At 39.6% G+C, this 13,502-nt stretch overlaps 1 long non-coding RNA gene across 1 annotated transcript; it reads left to right on the top strand.

Moving 5' to 3' along the window:
- Positions 1 to 38: 38 nt before the first annotated feature.
- On the top strand, positions 39 to 2,371 carry LOC142060223 (uncharacterized). The gene is made up of 2 exons (XR_012661662.1): positions 39 to 129; positions 2,188 to 2,371. It is a non-coding gene; the product is annotated as an uncharacterized LOC142060223 (long non-coding RNA).
- The last annotated feature ends 11,131 nt before the right edge of the window (positions 2,372 to 13,502 follow it).

Below are 13,502 nucleotides of genomic sequence, written 5' to 3'. Positions count from 1 at the left end.
CTCTATTCCTCTAGTGATTGCTTAAATCTATTATTTCAGTGACTGTCAGCTTCATAAGGAACCATTTATCCAGTCATTTCGTGTGGTGAAATAGCCTTCCAAAGTTACTTCTGAGCAATGCCACTAAAAGTAAGACACAGTCTCCAATTTTATTAGAATTACCTACTCACTTAAGCTGTTAGTTGTTTTAAATCAGCGTTATGTGAAAGGTATGACTCTTAAGTAACCCAAGGCACAAATACCATGAATTAATATAGCAAATATTGTTGCTCCAGCTTCCTTCAACACTGAGTATTGAGGGATTTGACAGGAATATTTGTTGGCTATTGTATTAGCAATAGTTCTTGACTTCCAAATTATTGTGATTTGGCAGTAATTCACATAAGAATTAGCAAACCTAAGGAAAAAATGGTTTTGTCTGCGCAGGAGAAATGCAGATTAATGGCTGAGCCACCCCAGTGGGTACCCTAAGGAATAAATGGGAAATGCATCATAAGTAGCTTCTGAGGTCTGTGATTTTTACATGTTCATCTAATAAACTGTATTTAGCTGAAAGGATGCATTGTCTCTTTACCTTAAGCAACAGAAGGGTAGGGTTACATTCTTGTTACACCTTATTTATATTTGTTGGTGTTAGTTTGTTTTGTTGTGTGTTTATTTTCGGACTGCTTCTGGCAGACAAGTGTGCTGCTTTAGGACCAGCTGTTTAAACACTATCTTGCAGATCCCCTTGATCTGAACTGGCTCTAGATGCTCAGCAGTCCTAAAACCACTTCTGCACGTCCTTCAGTTCTCACAGGAGTTAGTGGCATGCATCTGAATCTCAATAACATTTAAAATACATTTACATTCTCCATTTGTTAAAAGGAAATAGCAGGCATCCTTACACTGCATAAAAATGGTGATTTATTACAGTTCCTGGATCTGTTTTTGATTGCTGACTAGCCCGTTACTGTACAAATAATGCACACTTGTAGACCAGAGGCAAGTTGTTGGTATGTGTGTAGAATGTATCCAGCTTTTGCAATCTGGTAGATTTTCTCTTTCCTAAATGATTCTTTTTCCAACTTGGTTGACTAGCAGCTCTTGAGAATTCTTGAACTATGCTGAAGGCATCAATATATTAACGTAAGGTTTCAAAATAGTTTTTCTTCAGAAAGATTCTAGTCTTCAAGAGATACATAAATGAAGATTTTATATTGTATAATGTTATTCTCGCCATCTAGAGGTTTAAAGAAAAGGCATGGAATTGAATGCAAAACATACCGAAGGGAATTTTTAGTGCTCTAGGATGTTTTGTAGTTGCTTGAAAATCTTTGTACTGCCTTCTCCAGAGCACATCAGCACTAAGCTTTTGGTGTGAACAAATGCTACATAAATTCCTCTGAGCACATATTCAGTACATATTGTTCCTTCAATTTGTGAAATAAAGTTCTAAGTTTTGAGCAGGATACGAGCATTCTCCTCATCTGAGGAATTAACATGTTCAGTGAATTGTGGAAAGCATGTGTAACTTGAACTCCACTGCTGAATACATTGTACTGAATTCAAAGTGAACAAGGATTTTGTAAATATTAAATGTCAAGAATTTCACACTATTTAGTCTTAAATCCCCTTCCTTGAGTAGATGATTGAGATGACATACTGTAGTTGTGACTTTTTGTGCTTATGCCACTGCTCCAAAGGCATGTCCATGATACACAGTTATGACTGGTATTCCAAGTCCTTGTGTTACACAGTGGTCTCTCAGATTGATGGACTTGTTTCAAAATGGTTTCTGATTTCTCAGGGAAATGTTACCATTGTGCTCACTAACCTTTCTGACTTGGTTTAATACCTTTGCCGAACAGCATAAAGAGATGATGCTACTGTGAACGTACTTACATTGGGATAGAAAATGGCAGGCTCTAGAACTGCTGAGCTGGCACCTTTCTCAACTGCTTACATTCCCAGTTTGTGATACTTTCAGCACTATTTCATCCACATATATACTTTTGTTAGACCACTAGCAATGTGCTTATCTCTAACATGAAGTCTTTAGTTACCCAATTAACTACAAGTGAAGTGCAAATTATATCAATAATGCCCCCCCTTTTTTTTTAAGGAAAGTCAAATGTTTATTTTCAAGGCTGTTTGCATATCCTTAGTGTTACTTTACTTTTTCTTCCCCCCCCCCCCGCAACGTAGCTACTATCTCTTCTATGTATTCTACATGAAGGATGGAATTTTTCCAAGAAGCCTGAGCAAGTTCTGTCCATGAGATTTGTGTCTTACATTGCTGCACACTATTTCTGAGCTTATTCACCTGAAATGACTCTGTAAAGCTCATATTTATGCTCTGAACCAATAAAATAAAGGGAGAAGGCAACCACATGTGTCTTAAATACTGTTTGTAATTTTCCAGAGGAGCCGGGGTAAGTGTACTTGATATTTAGAAACGGGTAAGTGTGAGGATGGGCAATCCTTTAAAAATACTATTCAGTTAAGTAACTATTCCTTGAGTGCCATGTCCTATCTCCTGCTACATCACTCTGCAGCTATTTTACCTCTTTCAGGGGAAGGGAGGAAAAAGCCCGTGAAGCGGAAGGTAGAACAGCACCCCTTATCCCTCCCTGCCTCCCTGAGTAGGTGTGGCGCGACCGCACTTCCTGCCCAGCGCCGCCTGAGGGGAGCGGCGCCATCCCGCGGAGCCTGGGGACCCCGACGCCCCCCCTCCTCGCGGCCGGGGCGGCAGGTTGGTCCCGGCGGGCAGGCACTCACCCGGTGCAAGGGAGCCTCCCGAGCTGTGGGTGTACCGGCAGAGGCGGCGGGAATCACCTGTCTTCAGGCGCGCCCTAGGGTGTGAGGGGGGGCAAGTGCCGCAGCCCTGGCAGCGCAGGCGGGGCTGTCACCGCACGTCCGCCTTTCTGGCACAAAGCCCGGTGCTTTCCGCGCACACGCCGGGTGTCGGGATCTCAGCACGGCTTTCCTGTAAAGGGGGGTCGCGGCAGTGGACCCGGTGGGGCCGGTCGTCAGTCACCGACCGCCTCACGGCGCTGCTGGGGAAGGGGGCGGCGCTGGGCGCTCTCCCCGGGGCCGGGCAAGGCCGAGCCGCCGGCAGCTGCCCTTCGCCTCAAGGGCTGTTGGGGTCGGGGCGGGCGCCGCGCTGTAAGAGGGGCCGCCTTCCCCGGGTGCGGGCTCAGCGTCCTTGGGCCGGTGCTCTGCAGCCGTCCGCCGCCTCCCTCCTCGCCGGGTGGGCGCGGCGCAGCGGCGGGGACGGGGGCCGCCCTGGGCGGCAGCCGGCCCGTTTTGGCTGCCGGCCGGCTGAGGCGTGAGCAGCCGGCTGCGGCAGGGTAGCGGCCGTGTCGCCGTCTCACTGTCGCCCAGCGAGGCCCTCCCTGTGGGTGAAGCGGTTTTCTGAGATGGCCACGGCAGTTCATTCGGTCTCTCCTCAGCTGTTTCTCTGGGGCCGCCCCTCGGGTACCCCACGCCCACCAGCCGGGTGGCTCCGGGCACATCTGGCCCAGAAAGCCAGCCCTCGCATGGTCCCGGAGAATGGCCTCGCAGGCCCAGGCTCCCAACAGCACCTGCGCCCGTTGGCAGTGGATGTGCCCAGCCCCGCGTCACACCTGTGCCCCATGTCCTCAGACACCCAGAGCGCTGGGGATGGCTACCAGGTACAAGCTGTGCCGTGTGGACACCCCGCTGCTGTCCTGCAGCGCTTGGGGGTAAAAAAATAGGGAGCTCTACATGGTGGTGGCTGAGGTTCAGTTACTCCTGGGGCACTTGTGAGGCAGCTCCCAATACTCTATTACAGTAAGTGGGCATGTGAGACCCCCTGCGTGCAGGGGTGTACAGTTTCTGTCCTGCTCCAGCTGCCCCAGAGGGCTGGTGTGCCCTGCAGTGGTGCCCAGGGTGATCTGCCCAGGGAAGACCTGACCCCAAGCTCCCACTGTACACAGCCCTGTGCTGCCAGCTTGAGCCTGTTCCAGCTCTGAAGTTTAGGCAGGCTCTCCATTTTCATATGCACTTTTAAATTAACTTCAATTCACTGCTGTTTCATTTTTGGTGCCTAGCAGGTATTCCCAAGAACTGTAGCTACAGTAGGAAACAGACTTCATCAAAAGTGTTTTTAGAAGCTTGTCCTGCTTTTCTGTATTTTCTCACACAGTGTAATTAGGCTAGTCCTTCCTCTTTCAGCGGTAATGTAGTTTGCATAAATGGGTAGAGTTATTTAACTGTTTTTTAACTGCCTTTTCCACATCAGAGACATAATTGCTAGTTTAATATTTCTTAAAATTAAAAAAAGGTTTATTGTCATGGGAAATGCACCCTTCTTTAGAATGTATTTCTTTTGTGGTATTTACTTTGCAACTCTAACCGATTTATTTGCCTCATGGAGATCCTTATTAGAAATTTCAGATGCTAGTGGAAAATGCACTATGAATAACAGTTCTTTGGGTTTTTTCCCCGCTCTTTGATTCAAGGGCTTTCATCTGGCTGGTCTCCCTGCTGCTTTCTTCCCTTGTGTGGTTTATTGCTGTGCAAATTGCTGGTAGCCATTAAGTATCAGTATGGGAAAATGGGCACGTCTTTGGAGTGGTGTTTTCTCTTTTTGCTCCAGGAGATATTACGATTTACTGATGACAGACTTTTGAAGTAAGCTGTATAATATTTCCCATTCACTGGAGATTCCTTAAGCATGGAATCATATTGGACAAATAGCTAAAAGTATTCAATATCAGCAGTTCTCTTGTGGCAACATACTTTCTCAAGAGTTAGATTTAATAATAGAAAATAAAATTATTGCAGCCTTAAAGCAAATAAACTTAGGAACTTTAATTTTTAAATTTGAGTCTGTGATGCAAATTGGAGATCAAACACCGCTAATAGGGTTAACCCTATAATTAACCCGTGAACTTTCTTCCATAGTAAGGACCACCTGTTTGGAAAAAAAAAAGAATTTAAAACAAAGTAGCTTGTATTTCATTTATCATGGCTTTTCATTAAAAGTTAGTATTAGTGAGAGCAAACTGCCTTTCAACCATTGATTTGGAAGTTTTAATGCGTTATTGTTATTACTGCCTGCCAGTTTTCTTCAACTTATTACACTGCAGCTCCTTCTGTAAAGATGAAAGTGATTAAACGATAATAAACTTTCCAACCTGCTTTTTGCTTAAGGATATAGAATGAAATATTTAATTAGACCTTTAAAAGTGTTTTTTTCCTTTATTTAAATTCTGTCTAAATGAGAACATGAAATTGATAGAGTCAGGTAAGTTTTCTGAGAAGTTGCTTGCAGTGTTATACGGTAGCCTTTGATATCATGATACATCGTCTTGTGACTGCTATATAAAATGTCAGATGAGTGACTATGGTTGAGTGCAAAAGCAACAGCTTGCTTCACTGACTTGGAATTGCCTGCGTAGCATTCTCTGATACTTGCCTTACCCTGTAATTACCATTTTAGGACAGAAATGTAATCTTTAATAACCCAAACAGTAGATGTCCTTTATGGGTAGCTTCTTATATTGAGGTGGTATCTGCAAAACAATAATGAGGTTGTTTTTGCCAGTTATCTTTCAAGATGTTGGTTTCTTATGTTAAACCAAGAGGAAAAAATATTTTTTTATTTTCAGTTTCTAAATAACAAGTGTAAACTGTGTCGTATGTTCTAAAATTCTTTCCAAAATCTTGTTGCTTTGGGGAAACGGGACCACCACTGATTTTTAGTAGTGTATGTTTCTCCATACCAACGAAAAAACTTCTTTACTGTGAGGGTGACAGAGCAGTGGAACAGGCTGCCCGGGAAGGTTGTGGAGTCTCCTTCCTTGGAGACATTCAAAATCTGCCTGGATGTGTTCCTGTGCCCCCTGCTCTAGGTGTGCCGGCTCAAGCAGGGGGGTTGGACAAGATGATCTCTAGAGGTCCCTTCCAACCCCTACCATTCTGTGATTCTGTGAATCAGATACCTGGTTCTACTGGACTTTTGACAGCTTTTTGACAGACACATGTGGGTTAATTACATGTCTTGTGTGGAGACATGATTGTGTCTGTAGCGTGCAAAGAAGTATGAAGTCAGTGAGAGTGCCCTAAGCATTTCCTGTGTGACCAAGATGAAGACTGTGTTATGATAATTATGCCAATTCTTAGATTACATTTATAATCAAAGATTCAGCTGTAGAGGTGGCTGAGGTCAACATACAGAGGTGTTGATCATCTTTCTGTGTTTACTGTAGTTAGAATATTTTAAGTTATACCATCTCTTAATAAAATTGGTCTGTGCTTCTAATTTTTAGTTGGTCACTGAACACCCACCCATACCTTGATAAATATACTACCACTCTCACTAGTTTCACTAATTCGAGATCTAAAGGTTCATGCTCCTTCTGTTTTTAAAGGAGATGTCAGGTGCTTAAGTGCCTCTTGAAAGGCTCCACGGCAAGTCTGTCAATCCTGATCTAGAGCAGTGGTTTCCAACAAGTGAGCTCAGTGTCTCCTGCAGAGGTTCACCTGTATCAAAAGCGAGGTTTAGAGTGCAAGCAAGTTTTACTTGGAAATTTTCTGCTACTTCTAGTTTGAGATGTGCAGGGTCCTAAAATTTAAATGTTAGTGAAGTCCCTCATTTTTAGGCTTCAAGTAGTAGAAATTATCTTTTTTCCTTTTAATTTTAGGGAGCATTTTAATGTATCTCTTTTTAATTGTATAACTAATTCAGTGGGTAAATATTAGGTTATCAGAAGTTAGTGCAACCAAATTAAAGACAGATACAGTAACAGCTAGTTCTCGAAAGGCATGTATTCTCTTTGAATTATTTGCATGCCTTTTCCTTCAGGGTACTCATACAAATTTTTGGAATCAGAAGATACTCTAGCGTGTCTTTTCCTTATTTACTGCTTTTTGTGACCAGAAGCATTTGCTGTTTCAGTCCCATGACGGTATCTGTAGCTGAGATTGGAAAAGCCATAATTTCAAATGGGAGTCTGTGGACTTCCACTATGTTTGTCTCCAGGATGGTTAAAACAAGTGACAATTTTTATAAATAATACTGCCACATATTTCCAAATAAAGCTTTTTAAAAGTCACGTTTTGAAAATCATACAGGTTTTTGTAAATTTTGAAGTGAGCTCTGCAGGTGGTCTCAGAAGTCCCATTTTTACTGTGTCAGCTGAAAACCATTCTTGCAGGCAGAAATCTGAGCTTGAACTGAAATCAGTTGTGAAAGAGGGAGGTTGGTCTGTTCAAATACACATTTCTGTGCTCTGCTAAAGCTAAAAAAGGTATCAGTGTGATGAAGTGGTTCATAGAAATAGAAAAATAATATGATCTGGGCCAGCTGCATATGTCGAAGTTAGTGGATAAAATTAAGTTGTTTGACCCAGTGTTTGTTCTAAACAGAAAGGATTTCGTCCATATGTTCTTGGAATATGGTCCATACCTGTAACAGCTGGTAATAGCTTGCTTTTCTGTGATTTCCCTGATGATTTTTTTTTTTTTAATTATTCTTGCTGAAGAACATATGAAGCAGTATGGAGCAATGCCAGCTCTCCTTTCTGTTGCTTTTTTTAATGGCTTTTGACCCTGTTACAATAAACAGTTAACCTTATTTATCTTGTTTTTATTAGGAATGAGTAGTATTCTTTGCTCTGCCAAAGAGCTATGGATAAGCAAGAAGCCAGCAGAGCTACACATCACTGTATTGTTCTTCATAAAGTATTTTCAGTCTCTCGGTGTGTAAAAAAAGATAATTCTCTGATGCTATAATTTCAGCCTGTCCCACTTTTTAGGGTGGGACACCCTAAAAGTTGAGTGGTGGGTTTTGGTGGTGTTTTTTTTGAGTTGCTAGAGACTTAACTTTTCTAGCAAAGCAAGAAACTGTTCTTTGTATTTATTAAATACACACAGAAAACAAAGAACAAAAGAGGAAACATTTTTCACAAATGTCTGAAGAGTATAGAATCTTCACTGTGCAACTTCCTTCACTCTTTCACTTTTTGTACAGCAATTCCTAAAGGAGAAGCCCTCCATCATAGTCCTCCAGAGGGCATATGACTTCTTGTTGAGAAAAATGGGACTAAGTTTTTTTTCAATATATTCCTTTAAGAAAAGCACAGAGGAAAAAATATAAAAAGTAGCAAACATTCTGCTTTTGTGTATATTTTTTCTAGTGGATGGATCCCTAGAAGATTTTATAAAATGTATACAATCTGTACAGAAGCAGTTAAAGTTTAGTTCTGTAAAAATAGGTTAGAAATGTTCTATGCTGGCAGTTTTTAGGCAATCTGCTGGAAATTGAATCAGTGAACATATACACATAGGATCATGGTGCCTGTGCAAATATGATGTGTTGCTATTAACTGAAGAGAAGGGACTGCTGACTTACTTGATTTCATCAGTGACAAGTTAGATGTATCCAAAGTTACTTGATTTTTTTTTCATAAATTTTTGTGGCTATGTGTCTTATCATTAATTGATAGAAAACTCCTTAATAAGCTATTGTTTCCATTGCTTAAAAAGTGTTTGGCTTTTCTGGGCACGTATCTAAGTCAGTAGTAGTATGTGACTATTAAATTTATATTGTGTATGTCTCCAAAAACATTTTAATATACTAAAGACTATAGGTACCTAGTTTGGTAGAAAAATAATCCTTGAGTAATAGCACTTGACTTTCAATTCCTTGTTCCAGAATAAGTGTTCCAGCATTCATGTTTATTTTTACATTTCCTCTCGCTATTGTTTCCAAACTTGAATGTATGGTGTTGTGAGGAAGTGACAACTTTCCTGACTTGATTTTCTAAGTCACTAGATGGTGCCATTTCACTTCTCTGGAATCAGAAACTGTCTTGCAAATTATTTTCAGTAGCAGTTGTTAATTATGTTTTTAAAAGAAAATGAAATAATTGGACTTCTGAGTTCTTTGAGACTATGCAATATATGTACTTTGCTCAAATAAAACTAATGTATTAATGAAAATGTGAAAAATTTCCAAGTTCTGTTCTTTTAAACTGTTGTAAACTTTTAGTTTTGCAATTGTTTACATATATTTTACTGATTTTGATAATGAGACCTGATTTGATAAAAGTGCACGTTTTAAATGTAGAATTGTTTGAGGGTCTTTTTTCCTTTTCTTCCTGACGTCTAGGTAGGTATCTGCAGCTAATGAGAATTATGAAAAGGATTACTTCAGTTGATGTATAGTGGTTTTCATCCACAGACAATTGCTCTGTATTTCTCTATGACTCTACTAAGAATTAAGAAGAGAGGTAACAGTGGCTCATTTATATATCTTACTGTAGCCCTAGGATACCACAGAAGCAACTTTGTGCAGTTCAGTGTAACAGCCTAAAAGCTGTCCAGGGAACTTCTGTTTCATAATTTCACATTAAAAAACTACGCGGTATTTTAGTGTATTCCCACAACTGGTGTACTGATTAAGAGTTAGGTACAAGTGATAGGTATTATTTCTAAGTTTAACCGCTTACTTTTCTGTTTAGCTGGTCAGAAATAGGATGGCTTGCAAAACCATTATTGGAAAATGGCTTTGATGCTTTTTTGTAATAGCTCAAATTGAGAAAACGGCAAAGTAGAAAGTAACATTTACAGGAATGCTTTTTATTAATAAAATTACTTATTTTGAATGATCCTAATATTAGGTGTTGATTTGTGGGACAGTAGTCTTTTCTCAGTGAGGAACAGTGTGCTAAAACTGTAGCTGCCATATTGTGGTAGAAAGTCTTTTTATGAGTGGACAAGGTGCAATGATTCAGGTTAGTTATAGAACAACTTTATAAGTTTTGGAAAAAACAGTGAATACATAAGTTGTCTAAAGCTATGTAGTAGGTGGGTTATGATTCCAGGTTAGAACATGTGAGAGGGACCATGGGACGCTCAAGAAAGGCTTTTAATGTAATCAAATGATCTAAAACCGGTACCACCAAAACAGTTAACTGGTTGTGTGAGCTGCTTGGTTCCCCAAGGCTTCCAAGTCACCATCTTTTTGTCACTTCTTACTTATTTTGTGAAGAGCCAAACACTTATTAAAAGTTCATGTTAAAGAAATTGAGACTTCAGCATATCCTGGTGCTGCATACTTAGTTGTGTCAGCCTGCACTGTTCTTAGCAGTTGGATAGCTCCACTCCAAGTGTTTTACAGCCATGTAAGGCCATCCAGCAGTCACTGGTGTTTTTTCATCGACTCCAAAAGATGAACATGGTGGGAAGTTTTGTGTGTGTATGTTACAAAGTCTTTTGTTTGCTTTTGTTGGGCTTAATTAAAGTACAGGGAATCTGTCTGTAACCATTTACTTGTTGAATAGGCTGCCAAAACTAAAAGTGTCAGATTTTACTTTTCTGTAAGGTTCCTGATTATCACATTTTTGAAATGTAGAACATATAAATATCACCTTCTTCTAAAGAGGTCTGTGGAGTAGGTTAAGGTCCAGTTTACATTTTCTAGTGATGAGGAAAAATGTTTGTCTTTTTTTAAGTAGAAGGAAAAACAAGGAAAATAAAATAGAGTGAAAGTGTTAATAAGATTTAAATATTCCTTGCAAGGTAATAATAGAAACCTCAGTCTCTTTTTGAATTTTTGAGTCCCAAGCTGTATTTGTGGTTAAAAAAAACCCCACACCACAATTAAGTCATAAACTGATTTTTCAAAATATACTCCGTGAGTAAGAATAACTGTTTACAGTTTTCTTTTAGAATTTCAGAAAATTTGATTACTTAGAAATAATAAAAAGCAATGGTTGGCAGTGGTGCTGGTTGTTCTGAGCTACTTGATGGCATTGCATCTCGTGAGTTCACCTGTCAGTTTCATTTCATTGCCATCAGGAGAAGTGGAAAGTGGGGCAGATTATCAGGCCACTATAAAATGAGCAGAGGTACAAACTGATTTATTTGTAGTGTGAAAGCTGAGAGGAATATTCTACCCAATCATTGTCCAGTCCTGGGTATCCAGCTACGCAGCCGTGGGATGTAATTAATTTTCCCATGTATCTTTGTAGTTTGCTGTGTTCCTTCAGTTTGGGGTTATTGGGTGTGCTGATCCTGAGCACTGAAATGGATGAAAGTCTGGAACAGGCAGCTGCTGCTAACACACTGCATATTAGAGGACTCTGGGTTTTTTAAAAGCTCTAGTTTCTTTAAAATGACACCTTTTCATTTCACCTCCCCAGCTGTTTGACACCACCATCTCTTCTCATGTGAAGAACTCTGGATGTTACTTATATTCCTGCTACTTGGTTGAACTATCTTTTATTTTTGCAGACTTTCCTGCATCCTCACTCCTTTACTACCCTGATCCTCACTGGGACTTAGACTTTCTTCACTGCAGGTGACTCCCTGCAAAATCCGCAACACTGCTTGTTATGGAGGGACAGTGACTTCCTTTTAGCTCGTCAGCGCCCCAGGTAGTGTCTAATATCCTCTATAATCTCTACACATTTGGAGCAACTGATGCCTTCTTGAATTTAGGGGAGGAAAAAATCTGTATTTGTTTACTTTATAACTTGGCTTTTGTCAGACAGCTGTTTGAAATGCACACATCTGAGAACTTAGTAGTTCAGCTGTAGCTTTCTGCAAGAATAACACAAATGATTAAATATTAACTTTATATGTTTAATGACGGATACAGATTTAAAGTTGAGGGCTAGGTCTTAAACTTAGATGGGAATTAATGTATTGGTCTTGCTACAGAATTAATGAAAATAACATTTTGTTTCAACACAATAAGCTTTGCAATAGCAAAACAACTCCATTTTCTTCCACCACTTTAGCTGAATTCAAGAGCCTTTTTTTGAAGCTTCTGTATTTAACATACTTTTTGAGAAGTTAAAAGTTACTTTTGTTGGGCATAGGTATGTATATTAAAAGTAATCCTTTGGGGTTTGTCTTTGTCCATTACATGTGGTACACACAGAAGTTTTTGTGACTCAATGCTTCCTGTGCAAATTTTGAAATACACTTAGTTGTGCAAGATGTGTTGTACCCCATCACTGTTCACAGTGGAGAAAATGTAAAAATAAGTTATTTATCAAGATCCCACTGTACACACCTTTTAGCAGAGTAGTTTGGACAAAGTTGTACCAAGCTGACTTCAAACTTTGTTATATAAACCATGATAGGATGTCCTAAAGTAAGTTCTCCTTTCTGAAGAAAAAAGAAAACGTGGTAGCTGCTATTTAGATAACCTCTTCCTGGGAGGAGAAGTTCTTGACTAAACCAGGAAATACGGCAGTCACTAAAGCAACTCTGTGAGGATATTCATATTTGCTTTCAGGAAGTGAATACTCTTGAGTTCGGACTTGAGATTACAGAGTCATGCTCTAGGTGCGTTGTAACACAAAGGAATGGTTTCCTGATATCACAAGGAAATGGAAGGGAAGCTCTACACCCCTTGTGGCATCTAACTCTCTCATTTCTTTTCTGGCTTAAGTTATTTAGGCTTCATTTCTGCTACTGGAGCCTCAAAAAATGGGTGATTCCATTTAAAAAGGATCGAACTGTGATTTTTGTAACTTGATTTAATTTATTATGGTAGTGTGTTAACTGCATCAGTCTTTCTGATCATGCTTCATTTTTTCTGGGCATCTGAAATGCTATGCATTAAGAATGATAAAAGAAATGTCCTGGAAAGTATTAAATTAATGTGATACTTCAATAGGTTTATTAAATGGTAGTGGCTAAAGAGCCCAGAAAACATGTGCATTTAGATTCTTTCAGCTCAGGGACCACTGGCAGTACAAACTGGTTATACGGTATTAAGGAAAAAGAAAAATTCCTTTGTATTTGCATTTTCAAAGGCAGCATGGATTTCATCGGAGGACCCCATGCAATTAGAGAGTGTTACAAGTGTGAGTAGCAGGAATATGATTTGTGTGAATCCCTCTTCAGTTTGTTTTGCGTTGCTTAAGAAACAGTTCTGAAGGAGATATTTTTTGCCTAATGTGCAACATGTTTTCTTTGCTAGTAATATGAGACTTTTCCTCACAGTAAGCATATAGTACTTGGCTGAGGTTTTTATGCTTCTTTTTACAGATGCCAAGGATGTTGCATGCAAAAGAGAGTGACTGATCAAAGTTCCTAATCAGCTGAGTTGAAGGTTACAATGCTAATTAAAATGTTACTTTTCAAGAAGAAATAAGAGAAACTGAAGAAACATAATAAAACTTTATTATCTATTCTTGTCTTTAAACACCTGTATTCAAAGAGTAAGTAATGTTCCCCATAGCACACAAATGCTGCTTTTTAAGTAATTTCAAGCATTTCAGCAAGTAATCTTTCTGTGCTTGTTTATGTGAGAGAAAAATCCTGACAAATGCCATGTACTTAGGTGTAAGATTATGCTCCTGAATTTAATGTACAGTCAGTACTAATAAGTTGTTTCTCCTTTCACTCAGAAGCTTGCTTTTGACATCAATTTTCTTGGGGGGTAGAAGGGGAAGAATCTAAAAAATAAGTATGCATCTGCCATCTTTAAAGGCGAAAACACATAAAATAACTTATTTATTTAAAATCACAAA

Source organism: Phalacrocorax aristotelis, chromosome 7 (assembly GCF_949628215.1).
Source record: "Phalacrocorax aristotelis chromosome 7, bGulAri2.1, whole genome shotgun sequence".
NCBI classification, from domain to species: Eukaryota; Metazoa; Chordata; class Aves; order Suliformes; family Phalacrocoracidae; genus Phalacrocorax; species Phalacrocorax aristotelis.
The sequence above is the reverse complement of the archived record's forward strand: the minus strand, read 5'-3'. Positions and strand labels throughout refer to the sequence as shown.